We start from the raw sequence: 17,001 nt of genomic DNA on the forward strand, positions 1-17,001 counted from the left end.
CTCAACAGCCTCCTCTCCTGATGATTAGCCACACATACCTGTACCTGTTCCATGCTTACTGGGTGCCCTACCACCAGAGCCACTCTGGACATGCTGTTCCCCCCCACATGGGGCATTCTTCTTCCTCTGTATGTCAACTTAAATTCTTCTCATCCTTCATCTTTTGGCTTAAGTATACCTTCCTTAGAGAAACTTTTCTTGACTCCTTTAAATTAGGACCTTATGCCACCCTTTCATAGCCCTTAGCTCAGTTGCTCTTTTATATTTATGTGTGCAGAACTTTGATGAATATTTGTCTCCCTCACGGACTATAAACTCCACAGAAGAGAGACCGTATCACTTTTATTCACCATTGAATCTTCTGGCTTCTGACACAGTGCCTGATGCCTAGTAGACGCTTCATCTGGTGCAGCGGTTCTCAACCTGTGGGTTGTGACCCCTTTGGGGGTCGAACGACCCTTTCACAGGGGTCACCTAAGACCATTGGAAAACACATATATAATTACATATTGTTTTTGTGATTAATCTCTATGCTTTAATTATGTTCAATTTGTAACAATGAAATTGGGGGTCACCACAACATGAGGAACTGTATTAAAGGGTTGTGGCATTAGGAAGGTTGAGAACCACTGATCTACTGAATGAATGAATATGTTAATTAATTATTTTGATCCCACCAAAGTCAAGGAATAGTTAGAGAGTTGTTTTAAATTACAATGCCTTTTCTATGATATTTAATTTTAGGTTTAAAGAAACACTTACAAAGGCATTTCTTTAAAAAATTAAACATAGTCTTTTGAGGTGTATTATGTTACATTCATCTTAACAAATGTACCCTAGGATTATTGTTAAAGGTTTGGTTGTAGAGGAAACAGCAATTTTTCAATTTAAAAAATCAGTGACAAGTGTTTATTCTATTTAGGATGTTTTCTTACATGCTTTGAGTTGAGCTGTGAGCTTCCTCAAACACTTGTCTATTTTAAGGGGAAAATTTATTTTTTAAGAGGATGCTTGTGGTTAAATGTCAAAAGGAATAACAGTTAAACAATATTTTTTTCTCTTTTTTCTTTCTTTCTTTTTTTTGTTAGCCAAATATTTTAGCAGTAATTGGTTTCCAGTTCAGCGAAAAAAGAGACTTTGAATATCTTGCCTTTGACCCATGCATGCTTTGGGAGAAAGGGGGAAATGGACATAAAGTCACACATTTTCTGGAATTTGACATGTTTGGAAATGTGCATACAGCAATTGGATCTGGAGACTGGGGATAAAATATTGTGATTCTCCTAATGTTGAGCTTAGGAAGGTGCTTTTCTGGGCTGAGAGGTGAGGGCATAAAACTTACTGCCCGATTCTGCAAGAATTCTGATCCTACTCCCTTGATTCAGCTTGTGATATGGTTGAACCCATGAGTTTCAAACGAATTCATTCACAATATATTGTCATGGTTAAAACTTGTTTATTAACAGAGAAACCTAAAAGTTGTAACTAGTAGGATATTATTTGGCCAATAACTGCATTTTTCTTAGAATTGTGATTCGTAACTCTTTTTTAAAAATTATGGACCATTTTGATGAAAGTTATGGACTGTGTCTCCAGAAAATTCACAGATGCACATACTCATATGACTTTGCACACCATTTCAAAGGTTTCATATATATTAGAATTCTTCCAGATCTCCTAGACTGGGAACACCTCTTCAAGATAAGTCCATCTAATTCATTTGTGTTAGGTAGCAATGATTTATATTGCTTGTCATTTCTCTCATTATAATTTATTTTATATCTGGACTTTAAATATCAAAGGGGAGGAATAAAGGAAATGTTCAAGAGATTCATCATAGTCAAAAAAACCCTATCCCCTCTCCCCTTTATCTCCAGGCTATTATTTCTAGACCATAGCTCCATTGTTCATGCTGTACTGTACATTGGCTACCAACCAGACAGAGGATGCTAGTCTAGGCCATTGCACAATTTCATCTTCCTCTGGACTGTTATGTAATTAAAATAATTTCAACGCACTCTCTTGAACATTTTTTTTTTGTCTGCAGGCAATTGTAAAAAATGCAGAAACTGAAAAGCAAATAAAAGAACAAAATATAACTTGGGTTTTTTTTTAGTTTTTATTGGAAAAAATTACTCATTGTGGACTAGGTATTTGTTTAATTTAAAAAGTTGAATGTGGTTTCTTTTGTATCCTCTGTTGGAGTAAAATCTCGATTGATTTCAAATGGTCAATTTTTTCAAGCGTGCTCCGAAGTGGCTGGATCATAAGCATTTTAAAACCAACCATCCTTTCACAAGTGCACATATTCATATGTATTAAATATAAATGTAGAGTGCAACTGAATCAGTCATTTATTTTCCCTTGGAACTATTCTATCTGAGGATACCTATGAATGTATTGGAAGCTATTCACATACTCTGTTTATAGGTAGTAACTTTTATCAACATTCTACCCAATTCAAGAATTGTGTTATTAAATAGGTTCAGTTTTACAGTATTAAAATAAACTTCTAAGCCTCAACCCAGAATCCCAGGTTAACTACACAGCACACACACTCCCACTGTACACACACATAAACACTGGCTACGCTTGAAACCAGTTACTTCTGATTCTGCTGGCGATGCCTTAGCAGAAAGCTTGTAGTGTTCAGCTACCCACAGCCCTGCCTCATGAGTCATAGTACTGTTTATAGGTTCCTCACGATCCAAAAATGAGGATAGTTTTTGAAATATAAAGTCTTACCAATCCTTTGTGCCTTGTGCTTTTTGGGGGGATATTGTTTGCTGGCATGAATAATATGCTAATAAGACGAAGACCTCACTGGAAGCAACCAGTGAGCACCAGAGGCTAATAATTCATCTACCTTCAGCCCATTCTCTCTACAAGAAGCCACCACTTGGCTCTGGATGGAGGGTTGGTAGAGAAATAGTGTGCGCTTTCTGTTGTTAGTGAGCACAAGCTCATTAATCCAGCTTATCTGGTCTGCATCCCACTCTTGTGGTCTAGAATTTAGAAATAATGCCCTTGGATATGGGAGAGGGGGCATAATAAACATTCTTAAGTATTTGTCAAAGGCACCTTCTAGCTTACCAAATTTTTACTTTATAAAAAAGCACTTCACTTTCCAATGCTTATACATTGATCTACAATTTTTTTCCCCGATTACAGTTTACATGCAATATTGTTTTGTATTAGTTTCAGGCATATAGCAGAGTGCTTAGACAATCATATGCTTTACGAAGCAGGGCCTCCAATACTTCCAGTACCCACTTGGTGCCATACAGAGTTATCACAATATTATTGGCTATATTCGCTATATTCGTTCTTTAACATCCCTGTGACTATTTTGTAAATACCAAGTTATCTTCTTAATCCCTTCACTTTTTCCATACAGTTCCTAACCCTCTCCCCTCAGGCAACCATCAATCTATTCTCTGTGTTTATGAGTCTGTTTCTTTTTGGTTCATTTATTTTGTTTTTTAGATTCCACATATAAATTAAATCATATGATATTTGTCTTTCTCTGACTGACTTATTTCACTTGGCAATAATACCCTGTAGGTCCATCCATGCCATTGCAAATGGTAAGATTTCATTCCTTTATGACCCAGTAATATTCCATTTGATCTACATTTTAAAGATCACAAGCAATAAAAATATTTTAGCATGCACTCATGTACATAAATATGATATAGACATATAAAAATATAAACTATATATTTACAAATTATAATTGTACCACTCTTATCAATGTATTATGTTATAAAACGTGTATAAAATAGAAATTAACGAAGTTGAGACAAAAGTCAAATCAACATTGTAAATAAATATTTTTATAAGTGAATGAGATAGAAACCTTTTGTACTATGATGAAAAAAGTGTTATTTTTAACAAGTTTATAGAGATATAATTCACATAAGTTAACTCATTTCAGCATATAACTCAATGGTTTATAGTTTATTCACAGAATTGTGCAGCCATCAACATAGCCAATGTTGGAACATTTCCAGTCCCCACCAAAAGAAACTGTTCCGATCAGCAATAATTACCCACTGCCCCCACCTGGACTCTAGGAAACCACTAATATACTTTCTGTCTCCATAAATCAGTCTATTCTGAACACTTTATGTAAATGGAATTCTACAATATGTGGTCTTTTGTGACTGTCATCTTTCACTTAGCATAATGTTTTCCAGGGCTCAACCACGCTAGGGTCCTTTATTACTTTTTTTCTTTCTAATTTACACCACAGTATTATTAACTGTAGTCAACATGCTGCACCTTAAATCCCTAGGACTTATGTAATCTAAAGCTGGAAATCTGTACCTTTGAGCGCCTTTATTGATTTTGCACCCCACCCTCCCAATCATTAGCCTGTTCTCTGTGGGCCCTGGGATCCTGGCAGAGAACTGTGAGCAGTGGCTGCAGTTCCCATTCCTGCCTCTGGGTGGGGCTGGAGGTAGTCTCCGCGCCGAGGCTGGGACCGGAAATTCTTCCCGGAAGACCCGCGCCTGGTGGACGTGCACCTGGACAAGGATGCAGCAGGTGCCGCTTTCAACAACAGAGACTGCTGTTGGGGGCCGATGCGGATCTCTCCGCGCCTCACAAAGCTGGCCAACAGCGGCCTTGCAGAGGAAGGAGCTGGGGCGGGCAGAATTCTACACGCGCGCCTCGCTAAGGACATTAGGACAACATTCAAGAACGAGACGAACGGCGTGCAGCAGGGCTGGTGGGCCTCGGCTCCTCCTAAAACCAGGGAGTGAAGGCCAGGCCGAGTCCCTCTGTGTTTCGCAAGGAGCTGCACAACATCCCAGATGGCACGACCAGGAGGCCCGGCGAGACGCCAGCATTTTGCAAGAACCGGGCTCCAGGGCGTGAGGACAGTGCTGGCGCTGAAGGCAAGTTCACCTTCCCCCACGCGCAGCACCGCCATGCTCGGGGAGCGTGGCCTCGGGAAGAAACCGGCTCCTGCCCGTGCCTCTAGGGAACTGGGCAGGCATCCCTGTTGCTCCCGAGGTGGGTGGTGGCGAGGGAGGGGACTGCTGTGTAAGGCCCGCGTCCCCACACGCAGGAGGCCGCTGGCACGTGGGCGTCCCCGTGGGGGCCTCCGCTCGCGTCCCACGTGCTGCTGGGGCCAAGGCAGAGGTCACCAAAAGGCAGCTCCGGGTGCTATGTAAACATTCCGAAATGGAGACCTGGCCTCCCTGGTGGAAGCGGCTGCAGCACCGTGGCCCCGGGGCCGGGTCTGCACTGGGTGCCCGCTGGCACCAGGCGCTGGCCCGCGGGTGGGTCGGGAAGCCACGGCCCCCAGGTGCGAACCCTTGGCGGTTTCTCGCGGCCTCCACGTGCTCGCTTCCCCTGGGCCTCTGCCCGAGGCCGGGCCTCCATTAGAGCCGGACTCCCCCGCCTGACCCGGGCCTGAAACGGGCTTCTGTGTTTTTCTCCCCGGAGAGAGGCCTTTGCAGCCCCTCGTTCCCAGTGAGGATAGACTACCCAATGCGTGTACTGTTTCTCAAATGTCTAAAGGCGTTGCTGCATTTTGCATTCATCTGGGAAGTCACGTAAAGGGTGGTGCAAGCCAGCTCGTGGCGCTGCCAGTGCCCTCACCCGGCCTGGGAGGGAGGTGGCCTGGGGAGGCCTGTGCACCCGGGAGGCCTGTGCACCTGGGGAGGCCTGTGCACCTGGGGAGGCCTGTGCACCCGGGGAGGCCTGTGCACCCGGGGAGGCCTGTGCACCCGGGAGGCCTGTGCACCTGGGGAGGCCTGTGCACCTGGGGAGGCCTGTGCACCTGGCTTCTGGAGCCAACCCATCAGGTGACATTGAACAGGCGATGTTCCCAGCACAGCGCGAATGCCTCCCTCTTTCTGGCCATTCTCCCTGTTCTTTGTGTCGCCATGCAGTTCTGATATTTCTGGGAGGTTTGAGACTCCACTCTCCCTGCCCACCTGACACAGCAGACCCTGGGGCAACTAGATTTCGGTCTCCCTGCCCACCTGACACAACAGACCCTGGGGCAACTAGATTTCCCTTAAAACCTGCGGTCCGCACGCTGTGAGGACGGCCCTGGCCCCACAGGGACTGTCAGGGTCTGGGGGACGGGAGACTGGGACTGCAGCTCTTTGCTTCTTGGCCTCAGGCCTCCAGGGCGCTGCGCACACTGACCACGTGGGCTGCCCACAGGTAGGTCAGAGGCTCAGACACCTCTAGTTCCATTTGATTCTGGAAGCTTCTGCCTGTGCCCTTTTTTCCTTCACCGATAACCTCATGAACCAAGTTCTCCAGCACCTAAGACGCACCATTCTTCTTTTTAACATACAGCTCTGTTGTATATTAAATGTTTGGCATCCACAGCCTTTCTATAGAACACATTAGCTACGGCCCAGCTGGGGAGGAGGGCAGCCACTGTTGGCCTGTGGGGTGTGCCCTGTGAGGACTGCTGGCTGCTTAGCACTGTTTGCTCTGCGATCTTGACATAATAGATAGGTTTGTGTTTTTCTAAATTTAAATATATTAAGACTGGATTCACTAAAATTTATTCTAAGAGAATATTTTGACTTTCATATTTGTTTTAGGTATCTGTGTTTCATCAGATTACAGTTTAATGCCTGTTTCACCTGAAAATAGCATATGAGATTGTGTATTTATGAATGAGCAAAACAAACAAAAACTTACTTTTTAGAAGTTGGGTAGTGTTAATAGATGAGTATACCATATTTTATTTCTCTTTCAGTTGATGGACATTTGGGTTGTTTCTACTTTGGGCTACGAGGAAACAGTGTTTCTATGAACATTCATGTATACGTTTTTGTGGGACATATATTTTCATTTCTTAGTTGTTTGTATTTTGGAAATTGGCTGTCTTTTGGTAGCTCTACGTTGAACTTTTTGTTCCAGGCTCTAGGTTTGCGAGTGGGAGTATAAGAGTGTAGTTAGGTTTCTCTTCACAGGCAGCTGGCGTCCAGTAGTCTCTCTTGGTCCAAGTCTGCATGGATATCTATGCTTGTTTATTATAACTACACACCTACCACTTACCATATTTAACCACTTAAAAGTGATACTGTAATACAGGATAATATTTCAAACTTTTAAAACAGAATTAAAATGTATGTTCATTAGGCAGTTTATAAAATATAGGTCAGCCAAAATGAGAAAATATTAATCAATCAATCCTAGTGTCAGTATTTAGAAATAATTGCTGTTAAATGTCTTTGTTTCTTTAGATATTTTCTTAAAGTTTGCACATTTGAGTATTCTGTTCCAAATCCTCATTTTAAGTTCCCAGTTTACATCCTTCTGCACTAATTTCTCAGTCTCTTCAGTATCATTTTTTTATCATTTAAATGTATTTAATAATAATACCTTGAAATTCTAAAGACAAAGTATACTTAATTGTATGTGTTATTATATTAATTTATCTATCAGTGAAAGTTGGTACAAATTAATGGATATCTTATGAGTATCCATTATATTCAGGTATTTAAACTTATTTTTAAAAATATATTTTCATACTTTATTTTCTCCTTTACTTTTACATTTCTAGATTTCTTTATTCTCTCTCACTTATTTTTTCTTTCTGTATTTTCCAATGAATGTTTGTTCCTTCTCTACAAAAATGTAGTTTTCAATAAAAACCATTTGTAGGCCATAATAATATCGATGTTTTGTATGTGCCAATGTATTATATATTTTAAAATATATTAATATACAGAGAAAGTAATAAAGATTATAATGATTAACATCCATAACATCTAGCTTGAGACATAAAACAGAATAAATACAATTGGTATTTCCTATATATTTCTCTCCTATTTCATCTTGTTCCATTCCTTCTCTTCTGAATTTGCCTTTCACTTTTCTCATGTATTTCTTCATATTTTTATGTTAGCATATTTTTTCAAACAATATCATGTTCACTTGCACATTTTTAAATGTAAGTAATTATCTTTACATACATTCTCTTGGTTGCTTTTCTTTCACTCACTATTTTTACTGTAGATTTACTTTCCATCTTCACTTTTACTAAATGTCAGCTGGCTGTTCTTTTAAGTGAATATAGCAATTTAGTCTCCTATAAGCACTCTGAGCTTCTTTTGCCCTATATTTTCACTAGTGCTTGGTATTATAAGATCTTTCATTTTCTGATCAGTCTGATTAATATAAAATGGTATTTCATGTTGGTTTTAATTTGTATTTTATTGATTACCAGTGGAGTTGTTTCTATTGATATGTTTGTTGGATTATTAAAATTTCTGTGAATTTTTTTGTTTGAACCTTTTGTTCATTTCTCTGATCCTATTTGTTTTTAGAATTTGTGTTGTAGACATTAAACATTGCTTTATGTCATGTCTGGCAAATATTATCCCTACTTTTCTGGCTTATGATTTTAAAAGGTATTTGAATTCCTTCCTAAAGATTAGAATGCATTTTACATTTCAGTTTTTAAATCCACTTTCACTTGTTTTTTTTTTCGGTTTTTTTTCCCCAGGTAATATAAGGCAGGTATCTAAACTCATTGTTCCCCTTATGGATAACCATTGCCCTGACTCACTGATTGACATCCCTTGTTTATCTCCTACTCTGTAGGTCATCTCTGTTACATATTAAGTTTCCATATGCTCAATCTGCTCTGGGCTCTCTATTCCATTCGTCTATTTTGTATAATACCCTGTGGTCCTAAATGGTTTAGCTTTTAGTATGTATAAATATCTGGTTGGGCCTTAGTCTTTATTTCCAAAATTCTTTTGGCTATTCCCTCCTTTCCTCTCCTATACAAAATGTAGAGTCAGCTTAGGATTTCCAGAAATATAGTTTAATTTGTGAAGAACTGTTATGCTTATGATATTGATTCTTTCTGTCCCAGAATATAATGTATCTTTTCATCCACTTACTTTACATTTCTGACTATAGTGTGGTGAGAGTACACGCTCTGTATGATATTAATTCCTATTTTTTTCAGTAAATATATATAACAAAAAACTTACCATTTTAACCATTTTAAATGTATAGTTCAGGGGCATTAAGTATGTTCCCATTATGTGACCATCACCACTGTTTATCTTCAGAAATTTTTCATCTTCCCAAATTGAAATTCTGTATCTATTAAACAATAACCCTCCATTTCTCACTCTCAACCCCTGACAGCCACCACCTACTTTCTGTCTCTGAATTTAACTACTCCAGTATGTCATATAAGTGGAATTACAAAGTATTTGTTCTTTGTGGCTGGCTTATTTTTCTTAGCATACTGTCTTCAAGATTCATCCATGTTGTAGAACATGTCAGAATTTCCTTCTTTTTTAAGCTGAATAATATTCCATTGTAAATATTAATTTCTTAAGTTTGTTGACAGTTGCTTTATTGTATTGGTCAATTTTTAAATCATTACATGTGTGCTTAAAAGAATATATGTTTATCAGTGGCAAATTCTAATATATCTCAAACCTAGTGAATTGTGTTATTTAAATTGCCTATAACCTCAATTGTTTTGTTATAAATTTGTTGTAACCCCATTCCATGATGTGGATTTTTCAGCTTTCCTTTAGAGTTCTGCCAATTTTTGCTTTTTACCTTCTGAGCCTATGTTATTAGGTTTAGGAAAAAAATTGGTTGAGTTTTTGTGCTACTTATTTCATATGTACCCTTATATGGTCTCTAATATTTTTCAACTGAAGTTTATTTTGTCTGTTTTACCATGCCTGCACAAGGCTTTTGCTTTTTTTTGGTTTTGTTTTCCTTAGTATTTTTCTGATGTCTTCGAGGAACCTTTTAATTTATTCTTGCTCTGTCAAAGAAAATAGACTTCCTGTTTTTAAAATTTGATTTGACTGTCTCCATCTTTTAACTAGTAAGTTGAGTACATTCACATCAACTGTGTTTAGTGATAAATGGGGATTTGAGCTTTTTCAGAAAATGCTTTTATTTTTTCTCCATTTATTTTTAGATTGCTTATTGGTTTTGCTTCTCTTTCAAAATCTTTTGTCTGCTTCAAAGTTATGCACATTATTTCCATTTATTTACTAGTTACTTTTAAATGATTAACATGTTTAACTTTAAAAGTCTAAAATTAACCAATATTGATTGCTACATCCATTCTGAATAATACAAAGATTTTAGAACATGTAAATTCCCACTAGCCTTTGGCATCTTAGAAGATAACCTTAGGCATATTTATGATTCTAATTTTCTATAAAAGCAAGACTTTGGAAATTCAAAACACTGCAAACCAGAAAGAAAACTCAGTTTGCTCAGAACTCCAAACAAGGAGGAAAATATACTTTAAAGACGTGGCTTTAGAAATAGAATTTTATTTTTTCCTAATTATTTTTCATGATCTTCTTTCTTTTACTGTGAGCTCATATCCTTTATTAAACTACTTCAGATAATTCAGATTACTTCAAAGATTAAACACTATAATTGGTGATTTCTGTTCTTGATCTTGCAGAAATTGCATGATGATATTGATTATAGGACACAATGAGTAACCACCCAGAAGTCTGGAAGAATATGAAACCATCCAGAACAAAGTGAAAACCCAGAGGCCATAAAATAGGTCCCTAAGCAGTGGCAACAAGAAAGCAAAACAAATCCAAACAGAAACAAAACCAAAATGACTGCTATTATAAAAATAAAATAAATTTAAAAAGAACCTTGAAGTCTCCTTAGCCCAGGGGCTTTATGACCTCATATTTGCCATTAGTAAGTCACCCCCAATAAATATTTTACTCTTATCAAGAACATTGTGTTCATCATACAGAGAGAACTTCAAGACGTATTCCTACTCATTTTCCAAGTAGATGGCAATGCTTATCTACCATAATTTAGGAAGAATTTGGGCCCCAATCACACTGATGCCTTACTAGGCTTCATTGAAGAATTTATAAAATAGGTGCATAGTAACTCTTCTGTGAAAGTTGCATTTTTTATCAGGGGGAGGAGACAGATTATGTTCAGGCATAGAGGTGTTAGACAACTTCATATAACAAAAGATTGTCTTATACATCTCAATATACTTGAGAGATTTACCTGAATCACAGTCTGGCAAAGTAATCAATCAAAACAAAGTTCCCAATTAACGAAAGACTAATATATGCATAAGGAACAGACTCAATATTGCATATTTAAAAAGACAGTTTCATCAAAAATGCTTTTTGGAAGGAGGGGATGTTAATTATTCATTTAATGGGAAAACACATGTCCAGTGGCACTCAATAGATGAAAGGTTAATTTGGGTATCCACTAATTTTTTAATAACAATAGATTCTGGACTGATTGACATTTTATTTTTCTGACAATTCAAGAGAGAAGCATCTTTCATATTTGCTAGAAGTATGGAAAATAACCAGAGATAAGATTATTTAATTAAAATTGCTAATAGAAAAAAAGGTTTAGTGAAACATTTTAATCAATTCCAGCTACAAATGAAAAAAAAAAATCTAAATTTTAAACCTCAAGAAGAATGCTTTTTTATTGTAAGGGAGGAGTAATCGCCATCAGAAATAAAAGTGGCCTACCATTTTGTGATACTTTGATGACTAACATGCACCATAATAATGTGTGCTTTACTGGATTTGTCAAGTTTTCCCCTTTACATAAAAAGCCTTACTTAATTTGTGACAGCATATGATCATAGTCAACTCTTTTGAAAGTGAATAAACCCTTCTTTCTTCTATAGTTTTATTTTTCTGGCAGAAGCTTAAAAAAATATTTGATCCATGTCTACTCTTAGGTCCAAAGATTATGAATCTGTCCTAATGAAGTGTCTGAAAGTTTCACCTGTTTATTTTAAATAACATTTACCATTTTTCTTAAAGTTTTAATGTAAGGGAAATGCAGAAAATTTAGAGACTGCATAAAAGTACAAAGGAAAAGCAATCCTCAAATCACTCATTTATTTCATTATTACTTGGCTGTAATACTAAATCATTTCAAGGTATTGTCGTCCTTTGATACTTTTTTTGTCTGTTATCTATTTTCTTATATTTTTCATCAACCATTCCTTGATTCTCTTATGTTGTGATTGCTTATAATATGCTTTCTTGATTTATCTTATTTTATAGTGAGATCTTAAGGATGACCACATATCTCCTTTCTAGTCATTATTTTATTCTTCGTAGATTAACACCAGCTATGTGAAACACTGCATAGGAATATATGAGTCAATGGGCAAAGCTCATATCCTTATGAAACTTACTAGGGATAAAATGCTTGAATTTTGGATAGCAGCATGAAAGATTAGGTGTCATGCTTAATTCCTTTCTCTGTGTTATTTACATGGAGTCCTTACAGTGTTGAGCAGGCATCTACACTAATAAAAGAGCAAAATGGTAATTGACGTACAACGATACCCTTTTCATTGGCTAATCAGGGCTATATGCAAATTAACTGCCAACTATGATTGGCAGTTAACTGCCAACTAAGATTGGCAGTTAACTGCCAACTAAGATTGGCAGTTAACTGCCAACAAGATGGCGGTTAATTTGCATATGTAGTCACAATGCAGGGAGGCAAAAGGGAAAGCAGGAAGAAGCCCCCTGCCACTGACAGTGATCAGAAACCCAGGGGGGAGCTAAGAGCTGGGGGGCAGGGCAAAGGCGGCCCTGGGGCCGCCTTTGCCCTGCCCCCCAGCCATGATCAGAGAATCAGGCGCCTTTGCCGCCCTGGCCAGTGATAGCAGGAAGTAGGGGTGGAGCCAGCGATGGGAGCTGGGCACGGTTGAAGCTGGCAGTCCCGGGAGCTAGGGGTCCCTTGCCTGGGCCTAAAGCGGAGCCCACAATCGCGGGGCCACTGCAGCTGCGGGTCCCCCCTGCCCGAGCCGGATGCCTCAGTCAGAGGCGTTAGGCCTGGGCAGGGGCGGAGCCTGCAACCACGGGGAGCTGGGGGTCCCCTGCCCAGGCCTGACACCTCTGCCAGAGGCCTCAGGCCTGGTCAAGGGGCCGATCCGGTGATTGGTGATCGGAGGGTGATGAGGGTCAACTCCTCTGGCCGAGGCATCAGGCCTGGGCGGGGGGCTGAGCCGGGGATTGGGGGGATATGATGGTCCCCTTGCCCAGGCCTGAAGCCTGGGTCAGAGGCGTCAGGCTTGGGCGGGGGGTGGAGCAAGCGATCAGAGGGAGATAGGGGTCCCCGGCCCAGGCATGATTCCTGGGCCAGAGGCCTCAGGCCTGGGCGGGGGCCAGAGCCAGTGATCTGGGTGAGATGGGGGTCCCCTGTCTAAGCCTGACACCTCTGGCGGAGGCGTCAGGCCTGGGCAAGGGGCCGATCAGGTGATCAGAGGGTGATGGGGGTCTACGCCTCTGGCTGAGGCATCAGGCCTGGGCAAGGGGCAGAGCCATCAATCGGAGAGTCTGGGGGTCCCCTGCCCAGGCCTGATGCCTGGGCCAGAGGCATCAGGCCTGGGCTGGGGGCAGAACCAGTGATGGGGAGAAATGAGGGTCCTCTGTCAGAGGCGTCAGGCCTGGGCAAGGGGCCGATCCTGCGATTGGAGGTTGATGGGGGTCAACGCCTGAGGGCTCCCAGTATGTGAGAGGGGGCAGGCTGGGCTGAGGGACACTCCCCCCGCCCCAGTGCACGAATTTCGTGCACTGGGCCCCTAGTCCTATATAATAAAAGGCTAATATGCAAATTGACCAAACGGCGGAACGACCAATCTCTATGATGTGCACTGACCACCAGGGGGCAGATGCTCAATGCTGGAGCTGCACCCTGGTGTTCAGTGAGCTCCCACAGGCGGAGCACCGCTCAGCCAGAAGCTGAGCTCACAGCTGGTGAGCACAGTGGCAGTGGTGGGAGCCTCTCCCACCTCCCTGGCAGCGCTAAGGATGTCTGACTGCTGGCTTAGCCCCCCAAGGGCTCCCGGACTGCGAGAGGGCACAGGCCAAGCTGAGGGACCCACCTCCCTCCCTCCCCCTCCCCCGAGTGCACAAATTCCATGCACAGGGCCTCTAGTTGAGAGATAAAGACATTTAGTAACCCCAGGTATCTAAACATGGTTATGTTATTGGAGAAAAAACAACCATGGCCTTTAATTTTCAAATATCTGTTGAATATTTTTAATGCATAAATAATTAGCTTCAAGAAAACATAATAAAAGACATAGAAAGCAACAGAAAATAAGTTCACAGATGAGTTAGATAGAATCCCTGTTTGAAAAAGCTTTCAATATTATACATGAAAAGATAATTTCTCACGCATACATGTATAAAATGTATCTAGAACTTCCCTCCACTCATTACCTGGCTAATTAAATTTCTCCTTCACATCTCAAATTGAACATCACTTTCATAGAAGTCCCTTACTTCTACACCAGGTTTTTTTCTATCAGGTTCTTTATGTGTGTGTTTTTTTTTATGGCATTCTGCATTTTTCTTATACGAACTCATTCATAATCACATTGAATTTATAAATATTTAGTATTTGTCTTTTCACTACAGACAATAAACATAGAAAATGCTCAACATGCCAACAATGTGTCTGGTACAGAGTATGACCAATAAGTAGTTATTGCATGTAATAAGTCTAATATAGAAAAGACAATGATAGGGAAAAGGATTGAGAAAAAACAAAATGTGATGGGAATTTAATGGAAAGTGAAAACAGATTTAATGTGGGACCTCATATGTGGGTCTGTGTAAAATTTGAAGTGGACCTTCGAGGATGTGTGTGAATGCCACTTGTGAAGCTCCATGGACAAGCCTCCAGGGGATGGTACAGAAAAGATAGATTGATGGGAGCACTAATGAGCAGGGCCAACATAACCATTAGGTACAATAAACACTGTGCTAGAGCCTATAATCTCCCCCTCCCTTTTTTTAAATCTTCACCCAAGGATATTTTTCTATTGATTTTTAGAGAAAGTAGAAGAGAGAGGGAAAGAGAAAAAGAAATATCAATGTGAGAGAAACCCATCGATTGGTTGCCTCCTGCACGTGCCCTGAGTATGGCCCAGGCCAGGGAGGAGCCTGCAACTGAGGTTCATGCCCTTGATCGGAATCAAACCCAGAACCCTTCAATCTGCAGGCCAAAGCTCTATCCACTGAGCCAAACAGGTTAGGGCCCCGTAATACTTTAAGGGGCCCACTACACATTATAAATGCTAATTTTTGATCAGAAAAAATAAACATTATAATAATGAATTTAGTGTATGCCAATGTAAGCATAAAATATAATTTTTAATTTTATTTTTTATAGAGGAAGGGGCCCAAGAAGGAAAAGGTGCCCAAGGCCCATGAAAGTCTTAATGCAGTGCTGGGATGAGGTTGTTATGTGGTACATGGTATTTTGGCCAGAACGTAGAAAAGGAATAGATCTAGGGCTGCAGATGCAGGTTGGTCTCAGGGCAAGGAGAGACCAAATGACAGGCTGGGGAAGTTCTTCAAACTTTGATTTACCTTCAGGGAATTCTGTGTTAACTTTTCCTCACAGGAGGGCTCTAGGAAGAGAATTCTTGCAGGAAGGAAGAGCATGGATTGTGTTTAGGAGTAGGGTGATTAATTAAGGGCCCTTTTGCCGTTGTTCAGATGAGGGTTAAAGAGGAGATCATGGTAGGAAGAGACAGAGGGATGGATATTACTATCATTCAGGTTTATATCTAACCATGTGTTTTAGATCATATAGTACAGAAAAGCTGCCTTTTCCTGAAAGAAAACTTCAAAAGTACTGATTACATATTTGCATTCTCGCTTCTTATAGATCCATGAGAGAAGGGACATTCGCCGTGGAGATGATCATGATAATCAAGAGAGTTAGGCTCTTGTAAAAGTGTTAAACTGTTATAACTAGAAGTAGATCTTGACCAAGACATCCTAATCATTGAAGCAAATGCCCAAAGCCTCAGCATGTGACAAGTGGCTGCCAATTGATTGATGGTTCAGTTATCTACAAATCAAAACAGAAGTAGCAATACATACATCAATTATAAGCTATTATAAAGTTAATTTTAAATGATTCTTAATATATTTCTAAATTGGAACATCTCTGCCTACCCATGGTCTATAACTAAATATATATTTATAATCATAACTCTTGTTTCTATGTAGCATGAACTCCTATGTGGAGAAATGTATAATGACATTAAACCAGATGATATGTATTGTGTTGTAGATAGGTTAGCATTCTCAGTAATTAGTACACTTAGGATGTACCAAGCCTGATACATCCTAAACTAGAAATACAAGATGAGTATGACTATAATGGCATAGAGTGGGTGGTAGGGGAACACCTAACCTAACAGGGAGTTTAAAGTAAGGCCTCATTAGGGACAGGTGATGTTTGCATCAAGTCTTGAAAAAGTAAATGCTAGCCAAGTAGATCAAAGCAGAAGGGCATGCACATTTTTTTAAAAAAAATTATAGGAATATGAGTTGTATTTAAAAGACTCTGTTAATCTTTTGGAGTATCAGTTTCCTTATCCAAGGCACGTGATGGTCATCTTTGCATCACTGTTCAGTTGTTTTTCATGTTAAAAATAAAAGAAACATAAAAAGCAACTCAAAGGTTATGGTGTTACAAAGAAGAGATAGTCACTGATAGTTAATAGTTATCTGTATTTTAGAGATTGTCTTTTTTGGAGACAGCGGAACAGACTAAATGAATCTTCCAAATTCTGGTTCTTTGATTTGATAGCTTGAGAACTATGAAACATGATAACATTGTTAAATCACTGAGATTATATTTAACTAGGGGCCCAGTGCACGAAATTCGCGCACTGGGTGTGTGTGGGGGGGAGTGTCCCTCAGCCCAGCCTGCCCCCTCTCACATACTGGGAGCCCTCAGGCGTTGACCCCCATCACCCTCCAATCGCAGGATCGGCCCCTTGCCCAGGCCTGACGCCTCTGGCCTAGGCGTCCGGCCCGGGCAGCGGGGACCTACAGCTGCAGCGGCTCCGCGATCGTGGGCTCCGCTTTAGGCCCAGGCAAGGGACCCCTAGCTCCTGGAACTGCCAGCTTCGACCATGCCCAGCTCCCATCGCTGGCTGGCTCCACCCCTACTTCCTGCAATCAC

General features: G+C 40.3%; 1 protein-coding gene across 1 annotated transcript in view; it reads left to right on the forward strand.

The window, feature by feature from the left end:
• Positions 1 to 17,001, forward strand: part of HDAC9 (histone deacetylase 9) — an 841,916-nt gene that overhangs the window by 572,146 nt on the left and 252,769 nt on the right. The window lies entirely within an intron of this gene.

Source organism: Myotis daubentonii, chromosome 10 (genome assembly GCF_963259705.1).
Source record: "Myotis daubentonii chromosome 10, mMyoDau2.1, whole genome shotgun sequence".
In the NCBI taxonomy this organism is placed as follows: Eukaryota; Metazoa; Chordata; class Mammalia; order Chiroptera; family Vespertilionidae; genus Myotis; species Myotis daubentonii.